The sequence below is a fragment of the Rhinatrema bivittatum genome, chromosome 5 (genome assembly GCF_901001135.1).
Source record: "Rhinatrema bivittatum chromosome 5, aRhiBiv1.1, whole genome shotgun sequence".
NCBI lineage: Eukaryota > Metazoa > Chordata > Amphibia > Gymnophiona > Rhinatrematidae > Rhinatrema > Rhinatrema bivittatum.
In genome coordinates, this window is record NC_042619.1 from 339,245,569 (window position 1) to 339,259,051 (window position 13,483).

General features: G+C 42.6%; 1 protein-coding gene across 1 annotated transcript in view; it reads right to left on the reverse strand.

Annotated features, from left to right (window-relative positions):
* The window catches only part of LOC115092958 (E3 ubiquitin-protein ligase HERC2-like), a 2,733,734-nt gene that overhangs the window by 81,926 nt on the left and 2,638,325 nt on the right, over nt 1-13,483 (reverse strand).

Genomic DNA, 13,483 nt, shown 5'->3' on the forward strand with positions numbered 1-13,483 from the left:
TCACCTTGGGGAAAGAGACTTCCCAGGGAAGATATCGTACAAGGCAGCTTAGCTGGAGGAGGACCCCCTCCCCCCAGAAAGCTGTCTCTGCTGCATATAAATGCTCTGTGCATTAGAACTACAAACTCAGGAGAGAAAAAATCATGAGATGTCCCAGGCCGAGACACAGGCTGAACTCCGGCAGCAGAGATAGGCAGGGTAGTAGAAAATTGAGCGTCTGTATTCTCCTCAGAGAAACCGTCGTTTGTAGCTGAGGACAAAATGGCCGCCGTTGCCGCGGACGACGGAAACGGAGCGTGTCTCTTTCGTTCCCCACGGTCCTGAAGACGCTTGACCTCCCTCGCAGGAGGGCTGTCTTCCCCTTCTGAAGACATACTGACAGAAAAAAATTTTTTTCCGGTCGGAGCAGGTAAAATTGCTTACCGTAGTAAGAAACTGAAACCTGACAGGAGGGAGGAGGGGCAGCACGCGCGCACGCGAAAAAAAAATCTAATCAGTCAAACTGTACAGAGAGACTGAAGGTCTGGCCCGGTTACCCACCCACCGACCCAAGAAAACCGTTGAGGAATGTGACCTCTTGACGGCAGGCGGCCCCGGGGAATATTACGTCGCGGGGCCGCGGGTCGGGAAGAAAAAACTTCGGACTGCCGTCCACCTCAAGGGTGGGGCGGGTACAAGCGGCTTCAGGCAAAAGGGGAGGGATCGGCACCACCGATGTGCTCCCTCGGACCTAAAAGCCCCGTAGTAGTTCTTTCTTTCCCCAAATAAACGACGCCCTAAAACAAAAAATTAAACACTTACCTCCAACCCTGTGATAAAAAAGGGAAGAGGTAGGAAAGAAAGAAAAATAAGACAGAAACACAGCCTGTCAGCAAGAAAAATTGTTCTCTGAGGAACAAAAAGGAATTGCTTTTCCTAAAACTAAATAGTTAAAATAAATTTAGCAGCAAGCAACTTAATCCCTCACAGCAAAAATAAAATAAATTAGGAAAGTAGAAAACCCTAAGGCTTGATGCTGGGGACCGCAGTGTCCCCTGCTCAACATCTGCTGGAGTCAGAACTATACTGAGGATTGAGCCAGGGGAGGCGTGGCTATAAGGGACCTCCCCTGGGAATTTTTTGTTCTGACTCCATCTGCTGGACGGGGGACATAACCCACCGTCTGGAATGATCCTGGTACATACAGGGAACTAAGAATTAATCCTTTGGTATTATTGGCCAGAAACTCTACTTTCACCATTACGTCAGTATCCAAGCAACAAGAGGATAATTACTTAGAAGCACCTTTGAGATATTTATCTTCGTATATGACAGTAGATAATGTAGAGACTAGTGTAGGGGTAAAAAGAAGCAGGAAGAGTCTCTGACATTATATGGATACCACTTATTACTATGCAAATAATTTACATATTATTAGGTGATTGTGTACTTTTAAATTAAGTGGATACAATGTATTAAAGTAGATTGTTGACAGGTACATTTTTTGTTGTCTATGTGATTGCATATTGTACCTATGTTTGTATTACATATTATTCAACAACCGTTAAATAGAAAGTCAGTGTTGTATGAATATTGTCAAATCGCCTGATTAAGTTCTACAAAATAGAACAAAATATTGTGGAATAGAAAACTATATACTGCAATAACCCTATAGAGCAATTTTCAACCATGGCTGAGCATCTGATACAGACAACCTGTTTAGATAATTTTTCAGCTAAAGTTAGGTGCCTAGATTTGTGGCAGAAAATTCACCTAACTATACATGACTAAAACTGGGCCACCTAAATTTAAGACACTTAGCCTTTGGCACTTAAATTAATTCAGCTAGTGCTGAAAATCAATGCTACCTGGCTAAGTCTTTTATAAAGAAACTTCCCTGCAAGTTGGCAATCCTTCCCTTCTCAACCTGTAGTGCAATCTCTGCTGGGAAATGTTGCTTACAACCCCACTTTCTCCTGATGCCTGTCATCAAATTGAAGCCTGCCAACTGGAGATTCATACACAATACCTTCTCCCACCCCTCAAATCTTAATACTAGCCATGTCATCACAGAACATCCTCTCTTTCCCCTGGCCTCTCTACCATTCGCACACCCTGTAGCCCACCCAGAATGCCCCACTCTAGCTTACAAAGGCAGGTCTACTTTCTCTTTCCTGATGCAGCAATGATATCTCAACACTGCAGGCAGAAGATTCTATATATGAGCTTCCTGCTGGTAGCATTGAGACATCGGTGCTGCAGCAGGAAGGCGAGAGCAGACCTCCTCTTGCTAACTATAGTAAAGGGTTTCAGAAGGCTAGGGGGTGTGCAGAGGGTAGAAAGATGGTGGGAGGGGTTGACGGATAGGAGAAAATATCCTCCAGAGATACTTGGGAGAAGGGAGAATAAGGATACTGCTTAGGATGGAAGGGGAGGTCTAGATTGAAGGATGCTCTGTGGGGACATCAGGGCTATAATCCATCTTCATGGGGTGAAGTAGGAAGGTTTGGTGTGTGCCAGTTTCTCACTGGGGTATCAATTTTATAACATGCTTCCGATGAGGGAGGGGAGGAGGGTGAAATTCATGATGATCCCCGGCTGGGGGATTTCAGTTTTATGTCAGGTACCAGGCTGGGGAAGAAAGGGTCTGGCTGAACGGTAGCACTTAAATTTAGGCTTTCTATCCCTGCACCTAATTTAGGAGCCTTGTGAATTTTGTAGCCTAGATTTATCTGTTCAGTGGATCTTTGAAAACTGGCCCCTTTATTTCTTTTATGAGGGAGGAAATTTTCACTCAAGAGATTCTAGGTGCTGAACTCTGTTCTTAGGCACTTAGATCCTGTTGAAAATCAGCTCCACAATCTTTATTTATTTATTTTTATTTAGAAGATTTATGAGAACCATATCTCTGTTATCCTCCTTATGCAATTATACAGATAAGGTTTATTGTGTACACATGTCTGAAGTGTACCATGTAAAAACAGGGGATATGCATTGTTTTTGTTTGAAGAGGTGATGATATTGCTCAGGGATCAAAATTCACAGTGGTTCAAGACAATCAATTTTTTAAAATTCTTTATTTATAAATTTACATTACATATTCAAGAAATTCCTCACTTGAATGGAAAACATAATGAGTACCCAAAGTACTTTCACAATTGAAAAAAAAAATCAGGAAATACAAATTAAGTCAATATTGTATTCAGTCCTCAAAATGGAGATCCAATCCACTACCTAACGGAAAAAGAACAACTAAATACAAGAAAATAAGATGGTTACTTCCAGGCACATACTTATTAAGCGGTTATGCTTACAGATTTTCAAACAATGGGGGATGAACTAACTACTGGGGAAAATCTTTCACTTAAAAAAGAGGAAAGCTCTGAAGGTTATAGAAAGTAGATGAGGCATTTTGATACTTTACAAGACACTTGCACAAAAATTTAAGAAAGAATGCAGCACCCATTTCTAACACTTTAGGTTTTAAAAAAAGAAATTGTTTCTTCTTTTTTTGTCATTCTTTTGCCAAGTCCTGAAAAACTTGAACTTTCAGAACGAAAACGAAAAAACCTTTTAAATATCCATTCTTTATATGACTCCAACAGGAATGATACAAAACGCGTAACTGGAGTGACCTGTTCCCTCAACGTAGTTTCAATGATGTTAGTAACATCCAATTGTGGTTCTAGAATTGAACAAATCTAACCCCCACGAAGCTCCTCATTACCCCTTTTTATGGATGAGATATAGTAAATCCTTGAGGTTAAGGGCAAAATCTGTTCAGGTATTTTAAGAGTTTCTAGAAGATATCTCTTCCACATATTCCTCGGTGTAGTTAAAGGGTCTTTAGGAAAATTTATAAGCTGAATATTTTTTGGCCGAGCCTGATTTTCCATTGACTCCATTTTCAATTTCATACTTGAATTTTCCTTTATAATAGAATACTGAACATCTTTTGTTGTATTGACTTTCTTTTTTATAGTCTCACATTCTTCATTATTTTTCTTTACCTCCATTTCTACATTCCTTATACGGTCTTCCAAACCATTCAGAGACTTAATTAAAGGCTTCAATTGACTAGCAATATTCCCATTTAGTAAGTATATTGCATCCCAAATTGTATCAAGAGTGATTTGAGCAAGTCTCACCAATTCGGTAAATTGTAATTCAGTCCTGTCAGTTACATCTCCATTTTGTTGCTGGACTTCAGGCGGGGAGAACTCTTCACCAGCCTCCACACTAGTCAAGGGCCCTCTTGTGGGACTCCTTCCCCCTGTTCGGGACTCAGCTATGCTGCTTACTTCCAGCGACGCTGGCTCACAAGGTAAGCATTTGATTCTAGCCTCGGCCGGATGGGCCGGGGCACACCGCTCTTCCAGGGACAAATATGACTGTAGCTCTGGGGGAGCACAGAGTACAACTTCCTCCCACGTGTTCCCCAGCGAGCCGACTCACGGAATCTCCAGGCCTCGCTGCACATGAAAATCCATTGGGCTCGTCACAGTAGGTGGTTGCAATTCTCGTTCTTTAGACCTCCGTTTTCTGCCGGAGTGCGGCATAACAACACAGGAAATCTGGACCCGCGGAGCCGTTCCAAGTACGTCTCACCAGTGTGCAGTCAACTTGGATCTCCTCAAGACAATCAATTTTTAAGATGAGTAGTCATGTCGTTCTGGTCACATTGGTCAGCAGCACTGTTTTAGCCATAGGCAGGATAGGAAGCATAATCACATGAGCCAGAACAGCATATATGCACACTGCCATGACTCAGATATCGTCATAAAAAAATGTCATCCACGAATATAGACTGAAGGAAGAAGAAAGCTGCAAAATGGTTGACAAGATAAACAGGGTATTTTTTGGTAAACCATTCAGTTGACAAAAACTGCTGAGACAAGAGAGGGATTTTCAGCCTGGAGAAGAGACGGCTGAGAAAAAAGCTCTATAAAATCATGAGGGTGCTGAAACAGTGGGAACACTGAGAGGAGAGGATCACCTTGCTGGTGGCTGAAAGGAATCAGTAAGTTTTTGCTTGGGACATTGTCTTTTTTAAAAGTATTGGGGCAAAGTTAACTATTTGGGAATATTATTTAGTGTGTTTGTGCCTTTAATAGTCAGAAAGGCAGTGAATAAACAAGTTAGACTGTTTGTATTTTTAAATAGTCAGTCAATAAGGTAGCAGTAGGTAGGCAGTGAATAAACAAGTTAGACTGTATTTTTAGTCAGTCAATAAGGCAGCAGTAGGTAGTGTGTTTATTTTTAAAAGTCTGCAGAACTGAGTGTTCTCCAGACTTTTTTTTTTTTTTTTTTTGTAATTTACTGTTTATTAAAGGGTAAGACAAGATAAATTGTACAACTGTTGACTCATATACAACAACCATGAGAATAACCACCACAATTTTCGCAAAGATTGTTAAGGAGGGTACAAAATGAATATAAATATCCCACCGAACTAAACCCAGGTAGTACCCACCCTCTCATAATCCCAAAGATACACAGATACAGTCAAGTAAGAGATATGCAAATAACACCCCTGTCATTTTCCCCCCTCTCCCTACCCGCTTCCTACTCATGCATTGTGTGTTTGAGACCATTGGTGAAAGCAGCTCCAACTGTTATTATATTTAACCAAGGTGTCCCTTCTCAAGGCCGTGAGATATTCCATATGAGCAATCCCCTTCAGTCTGCTTAACACCGCAGATAAGGAAGGTACGCAAGGTTCCTTCCAATGCCTAGCAATTTCACCCCGCACTGCCATAGCGACAGCTCGGATAAAATATCTATGGGATAGCTGTACCTGTGGATTCAATAGACTCAGCAACATTTCTTTAGGTTGTAGCTGAATATCAACCTGTAGTAGAGCCTGCAACCATTTCCCGACAGATTGCCATAAGGCTTGTATCTCAGGGCATAGACTTTTAAAGAACTGAGTGTTTGTATTGAAAAAAACCCAACAACCCACAAAAAAAAAAAAACCAACCCAAAAAGTAGCCAGAAGCTAGAAATAAGCTAGGAGCAGTGTATACCTAAGTAAAAAAGTTGAATAGTTCAGCTCAGTTACTCACCTTGGAAAGGTGTTGAGGTAGTGTGATTGGGTTTGAATAGGGACCAACATTAGTTAATCAAGAGAGCAGTGAGTCACTCAGGCTGACTAACTGAAGTTAGACTGTTTGTATTTCCCAACCCTCCCACCCCTTGCCCACCCACCCCTAGCTCATCCCTTAATTTATAGGCAGGTGCCACTTTCACAAAAAAAAAATCAACAAAAACTTTATTGAGAATTTGATCAGACCCCGGTAGGCCACTACCAGACACATAGTGAATTCACTAATACATTTAAAGGACGTTAGAGGTTATTGGTTTGGAAGACCAATAACCTCCCTCCATCAACGCCCTTCAATGGCTCTCTCAGATTATAACCATATTATAATCCCAGATATCTTTCTTACATGCAGCCTTTCCCAAATCGCAGCTTTTCCGATTTGAACAATGTTTAGCTATTGTTTAACTTCTTTACTTGTTTAGCTATTGTTGAGCTTGTTACACAAAAATATCATACTTTTTTGTTTAGGGTGATACCTCGCCTGTTGATCCCAGTTTAATTCTCCTTGTTCTATGTAACTGCATTCTTACATGCCTGTTAATGTTAAAATGTAAACCGAATTGATTTGTAGCTTTGCTACAAGAATTTCGGTATATAAAAATGCTAAATAAATAAATAAATAAATAAATAAATAGCAACCTAAAACTTAACTAGGAACTGATCAAAATTGAGGCAGCAGTCCAGCAGCAAGAGGGGGGCTTCCCAGTCTTTTGCATCGAGTGTCACATGTATGATTTTTTACCCACCGGTGAGAAGTTGTATATGTGCATGCGATGCAAAGAGCTCCTGGCTCTCAGAGAACGAGTCCGATCTCTGGAGGCTAGAGTGGCAGTCCTGGAGGAGCTGAGGCAGATGGAGAGGTACATAGATGAGACCTTCAAGGACATAGTAGTCAAGTCCCAACTTCAGACTGGCAGCCCTGGTGCTGCCTTGGAGGAAGAAGGTCTCATGATGGGAGAGCGCCAACCAGGTGCAGCAGGAAAGGATCCTGTATCAAGGACCTGCTCTCCAGGTGATGCATTGTCCTTTCGCACTGAGGATATCTCCCCAAGGCCTACTGCCCAGGAGGGAAGGGTTAGGTCGGCCGTCATAGTTGGTGATTCGATTATTGGGAATATAGATAGCTGGGTGGCTGGTGGGCGTGAGGATCGCCTGGTAACATGGCTACCTGGTGCGAAGGTGGCGGACCTCACGCATCACCTAGATAGGATTTTAGACAGTGCTGGGGAGGAGCCGGCTGTCGTGGTTCATGTGGGCACCAATGACACAGGAAAATGTGGGAGGGAGGTTCTGGAAGCCAAATTTAGGCTGTAAGGTAGAAAGCTTAAATCCAGAACCTCCAGGGTAGCATTCTCTGAAATGCTCCCTGTTCCACGCGCAGGTCACCAGAGGTAGGCAGAGCTCCGGAGTCTTATTGCGTGGATGAGACGATGGTGCAAGGAAGAGGGATTCAGTTTTGTTAGGAACAGGGGAACCTTTTGGGGAAGGGGGAGTCTCTTCCGAAGGGATGGGCTGCACCTTAAGCAGGGTGGAACCAGACTGCTGGCGCTAACCTTTAAAAAGGAGATAGAGCAGCTTTTAAACTAGAACAAAGGGGAAAGCCGACAGTCGCTCAGCAGCGCATGGTTCAGAGAGAGGTATCTTCAAAGGATACTAATGATGCATTAGAATTAGGGCATCCCGACAGTGAGGTTCCAATAATTAGAAAAGTAGTCCAAGTGCCTGTAACTAAAAACTCACCTGAGCTAAAAAATTCTAACTTATCCCTATCAATTAAAAAGCAGAATGAAAATACAAACAAAAACCAAACTTTGAAATGTTTGTATGCTAATGCCAGAAGTCTAAGAAGTAAGATGGGAGAATTAGAATGTATAGCAGTGAATGATGACATAGACTTAATTGGCATCTCAGAGACATGGTGGAAAGAGGATAACCAATGGGACAGTGCTATACTGGGGTACAAATTATATTGCAATGGCAGAGAGGAGCACTCGGGAGGAGGTGTGGCGCTTTATGTCCGGGATGGCATAGAGTCCAACAGGATAAACATCCTGCATGAGACTAAATACAAAATTGAATCTTTATGGGTAGAAATCCCTTGTTTGTCGGGGAAGACTATAGTGATAGGGGTATACTAACGTCCACCTGGTCAAGATGGTGAGACGGACAGTGAAATGCTAAGAGAAATTAGGGAAGCTAACCAAATTGGTAGTGCAGTAATAATGGGAGACTTCAATTACCCCAATATTGACTGGGTAAATGTATCATCGGGACACACTAGAGAGATAATGTTCCTGGATGGAATAAATCATAGCTTTATGGAGCAATTGGTTCAGGAACCGACGAGAGAGGGAGCAATTTTAGATCTAATTCTCAGTGGAGCACAGGACTTGGTGAGAGAGGTAACGGTGGTGGGGCCGCTTGGCAATAGTGATCATAATATGATCAAATTTGATTTAATGACTGGAAGAGGAACAGTGTGCAAATCCAAGGTTCTCGTGCTAAACTTTCAAAAGGGAAACTTTGATAAAATGAGATAAATTGTTAGAAAAAAACTGAAAGGAGCAGCTACAAAAGTAAAAAATGTCCAAGAGGCGTGGTCATTGTTAAAAAATACCATTCTAGAAACACAGTCCAGATGTATTCCACACATTAAGAAAGTTGGAAAGAAGGCAAAACGATTACCGGCATGGTTAAAAGGAGAGGTGAAAGAAGCTATTTTAGCCAAAAGATCTTCATTCAAAAATTGGAAGAAGGATCCAACAGAAGAAAATAGGATAAAGCATAAACGTTGGCAAGTTAAATGTAAGACATTGATAAAACAGGCTAAGAGAGAATTTGAAAAGAAGTTGGCCGTAGAGGCAAAAACTCACAGTAAAACCTTTTTTAAATATATCCGAAGCAGAAAGCCTGTGAGGGAGTCAGTTGGACCGTTAGATGATCGAGGGGTTAAAGGGGCACTTAGAAAAGATAAGGCAATCGCGGAAAGATTAAATGATTTCTTTGCTTCGGTGTTTACTGAAGAGGATGGTGGGGAGGTACCCGTAATGGAGAAGGTTTTCATGGGTAATGATTCAGATGGACTGAATCAAATCACGGTGAACCTAGAAGATGTGGTAGGCCTGATTGACAAACTGAAGAGTAGTAAATAACCTGGACCGGAGGGTATACACCCCAGAGTTCTGAAGGAACTAAAAAATGAAATTTTAGACCTATTAGTAAAAATTTGTAACCTATCATTAAAATCATCCATTGTACCTGAAGACTGGAGGATTGCAAATGTAACCCCAATATTTAAAAAGGGCTCCTGGGGCGATCCGGGAAACTACAGACTGGTTAGCCTGACTTCAGTGCCAGGAAAAATAGTGGAAAGTGTTCTAAACATCAAAATCACAGAACATATAGAAAGACATGATTTAATGGAACAAAGTCAGCATGGCTTTACCCAAGGCAAGTCTTACCTCACAAATCTGCTTCACTTTTTTGAAGGAGTTAATAAACATTTGGATAAAGGTGAACAAGTAGATATAGTATACTTGGATTTTCAGAAGGCGTTTGACAAAGTTCCTCATGAGAGGCTTCTAGGAAAAGTAAAAAGTCATGGGATAGGTGGCGATGTCCTTTCGTGGATTGCAAACTGGCTAAAAGACAGGAAACAGAGAGTAGGATTAAATGGACAATTTTCTCAGTGGAAGGGAGTGGACGGTGGAGTGCCTCAGGGATCTGTATTGGGACCCTTACTTTTCAATATATTTATAAATGATCTGGAAAGAAATACGACGAGTGAGATAATCAAATTTGCAGATGACACAAAATTGTTCAGAGTAGTTAAATCACAAGCAGATTGTGATAAATTGCAGGAAGACCTTGTGAGACTGGAAAATTGGGCATCAAAATGGCAGATGAAATTTAATGTGGATAAGTGCAAGGTGATGCATATAGGGAAAAATAACCCATGCTATAATTACACAATGTTGGGTTCCATATTAGGTGCTACAACCCAAGAAAGAGATCTAGGTGTCATAGTGGATAACACATTGAAATTGTCAGTTCGGTGTGCTGCGGCAGTCAAAAAAGCAAACAGAATGTTGGGAATTATTAGAAAGGGAATGATGAATAAAACGGAAAATGTCATAATGCCTCTGTATCGCTCCATGGTGAGACCGCACCTTGAATACTGTGTACAATTCTGGTCACCACATCTCAAAAAAGATATAATTGCGATGGAGAAAGTACAGAGAAGGGCTACCAAAATGATAAGGGGAATGGAACAGCTCCCCTATGAGGAAAGACTAAAGAGGTTAGGACTTTTCAGCTCGGAGAAGAGACGACTGAGGGGGGATATGATAGAGATGTTTAAAATCATGAGAGGTCTAGAACGGGTAGATGTGAATCGGTTATTTACTCTTTCGGGTAGTAGAAAGACAAGGGGGCACTCCAGGAAGTTAGCATGGGGCACATTTAAAACTAATCGGAGAAAGTTCTATTTTACTCAGCACACTATTAAACTCTGGAATTTGTTACCAGAGGATGTGGTTAGTGCAGTTAGTATAGCTGTGTTTAAAAAAGGATTGGATAAGTTCTTGGAGGAGAAGTCCATTACCTGCTATTAAGTTCACTTAGGTGTAGATTTTATAATTTTGTGCGAGCGTGAACAAAAGTACGCTGGATTTTATAAGATACGCGCCTAGCCACGCGCATCTTATAAAATCCGGGGTCGGCGCGCGCAAGGAGGTGCACAGCACGCGCTGCCTGTTCCCTCCGAGGCCACTCTGATTTCGGAGCGGCCTTGGAGGGAACTTTCCTTCGCCCTCCCCCCACCTTCCCCTACCTAACCCACCCCTCCTTACCTTTGTTGGCAGATTTCCTTCGCCCTCCCCCCACCTTCCCCTACCTAACCCACCCCCCCTTACCTTTGTTGGAAGATTTACCCCTGCTGAAAGCAGATGTAAATCACCCGACCCGCGCGCCATCACCCGACCCGGGGGCTAGTCCGGAGGCCTTGACCACGCCCCGGGCTGGCGCCACGCCCCCAGGCCCGCCCCCGAAATGCCGCATCATTTATGGAACGCCACAGACACGCCCCTTTTACGAAGCCCCAGGACTTACGTGTGTCCCGGGGCTCTGCGCGTGCCGGCGGCCTTTGAAAAATAGGTGCACCGGCGCGCGAGGGCCCTGCGTGCGTAAATCCGGCCGGATTTACCCGCGCAGAGCATTTAAAATTCGGCCGTTAGAGAATAGCCACTGCCATTAGCAATGGTAACATGGAATAGACTTACTTTTTGGGTACTTGCCAGGTTCTTATGGCCTGGATTGGCCACTGTTGGAAACAGGATGCTGGGCTTGATGGACCCTTGGTCTGACCCAGTATGGCATTTTCTTATGTTCTTATGGTTTATTTACCATTTTCAATAGTAGGGACAATAAATAGCACTTTTAAAACAAATCAGAGAAAATATGTTTTTGTTCAGCCCACAATTCAGCTGTTGAATTTGTTGCCAGAGATATGATGAAAGCAGTTAGTATAGCTGAATTTAAAAAGGGTTTACACATGCTCCTGGAAGAAAAGACCATAAAGCACTATTAGCCATGTAGACTTGCAAAAGCCACTGCTTATTCCTGGTTATGAGCATGAAGGCCTATTCTTAGGGATCCTACTGGCTACTTGTGACCTGGATTGGCCATTGTCGGAAATAGGATGCTTGGCTTGATGGACCTTTGGTCTGACCCAGTATAGCAGTTCTTAGGTTCTTATGATATAGATGGAAGCAGACTCAGTGCTGCCAACTGCTTGACAACATTAGCATATTTTGGTCGACCAGTATAAATCCCCTGAATGTATGGTTCTGTCTGCCAGGCCCCCTTGTCTCCCTGAGATATTACAAGGAGACATTCTTCATGGAATAATTAGTGCTGTTTTTTAGGAACTTTATTTATTGTAATATGTAATATTTATTGTAATATGTTACAATAAATATGACAGAGAAATCTTATTGCAAAAGCACAGTGAGAGAGAGGGACAGTAAAAGTGGAAACCTTTTCTGTGTTACACATTATGGGGCGGATTTTAAATGTCCTGCGCGCCGGCATGCACAGAGCCCCGGGACGCGCGTAAGTCCCGGGGCTTCGTAAAAGGGGCGTGTCGGGGGCGTGTTGGAATGACGCGGCATTTCGGGGGCAGGCCCGGGGCGTGGTGCCGGCCCGGGGGCGTGGTTGAGGCCTCCGGACCAGCCCCCGGGTCGGGTGATGGCGCGCCAGCAGCCTGCTGGTGAGCGCAGATTTACATCTGCTTTTAGCAGGCGTAAATCTGCCAACAAAGGTAAGGGGGGTTTAGATAGGGCCGGGGTGGGGGGGGGGGGGGTTAGGTAGGGGAAGGGAGGGGAAGGTGGGGGGAGGGCGAAGGAAAGTTCCCTCTGAGGGAACAGGCAGCACGCGTTGGGCTCGGTGCACGCAGGTTGCACAAATGTGCACCCCCTTGCGTGCGCCGACCCCGGATTTTATAAGATACGCGCAGCTGGTGCGCGAACAAAAGTACGCAATCGTACAAATTTTTAAAATCTACCCCTATCTATGAACTAAATCACAGATTTACCTATCATCTGCTCATAAGTTTTCATATATGGCTACAAGCTAGCATGTTAGCTATACTCATATCCAGAGACATCACTATGTTGATTTAATGCTATTTATTTATTTTAAAATATTTATATGCTGCACAACTAATTATAATTGAAAACTGGTTTGATCATCTCAGAATTATGGTGCCATCTAACATATACAAATTCACAAAACTAAAACAGTTATTACAGAAACTTTCGAAAGCAATATTTATATCTAGTTTCTTACTAACATAATGAAGTTATTCTAATTTGCTACATTTATGCAGCTTGGGAGGTTAGGAGGGGTGTTAGATAAACCCTTACTTATTCCCATGATTTCATAATGCTGAGCTAAATCAATGTTTTATGTTTCTCATTCCTTTAACACTCTCAGGACACTCTTTCCCCCCTGCTCCTAGCTCTAGCATCAAAGGCTGAATCAAAGTTCAGCATATTTGGAATTTTGTCCTGCTAGAAGCCATGATAGCTGTGTTCTTTGCAAGCTCTCCACAGAGAAAAAAAGGCTTAAAAAACAGAGATCCATCCATTTTTCTACAGTAACAAAGAAGCCATCTGTGTAGTCTTTTTGGGCCAAGATAATATTCAGAGGAATCAGGATGCATTTCTTTACACCAGCAATTCATATCTGTTGGCCCATGAAATCTCTTCATCTACTGTACATTGGATGAAATTAGGGGATGTTTGTAAAACTAGATCTATAAACTTTACAATTTGGCCAACAAATCAGAATTTTTCTCTTTGTAATCAAAGGCTTTTAACATTCTCTAGCTTACAATGCCAG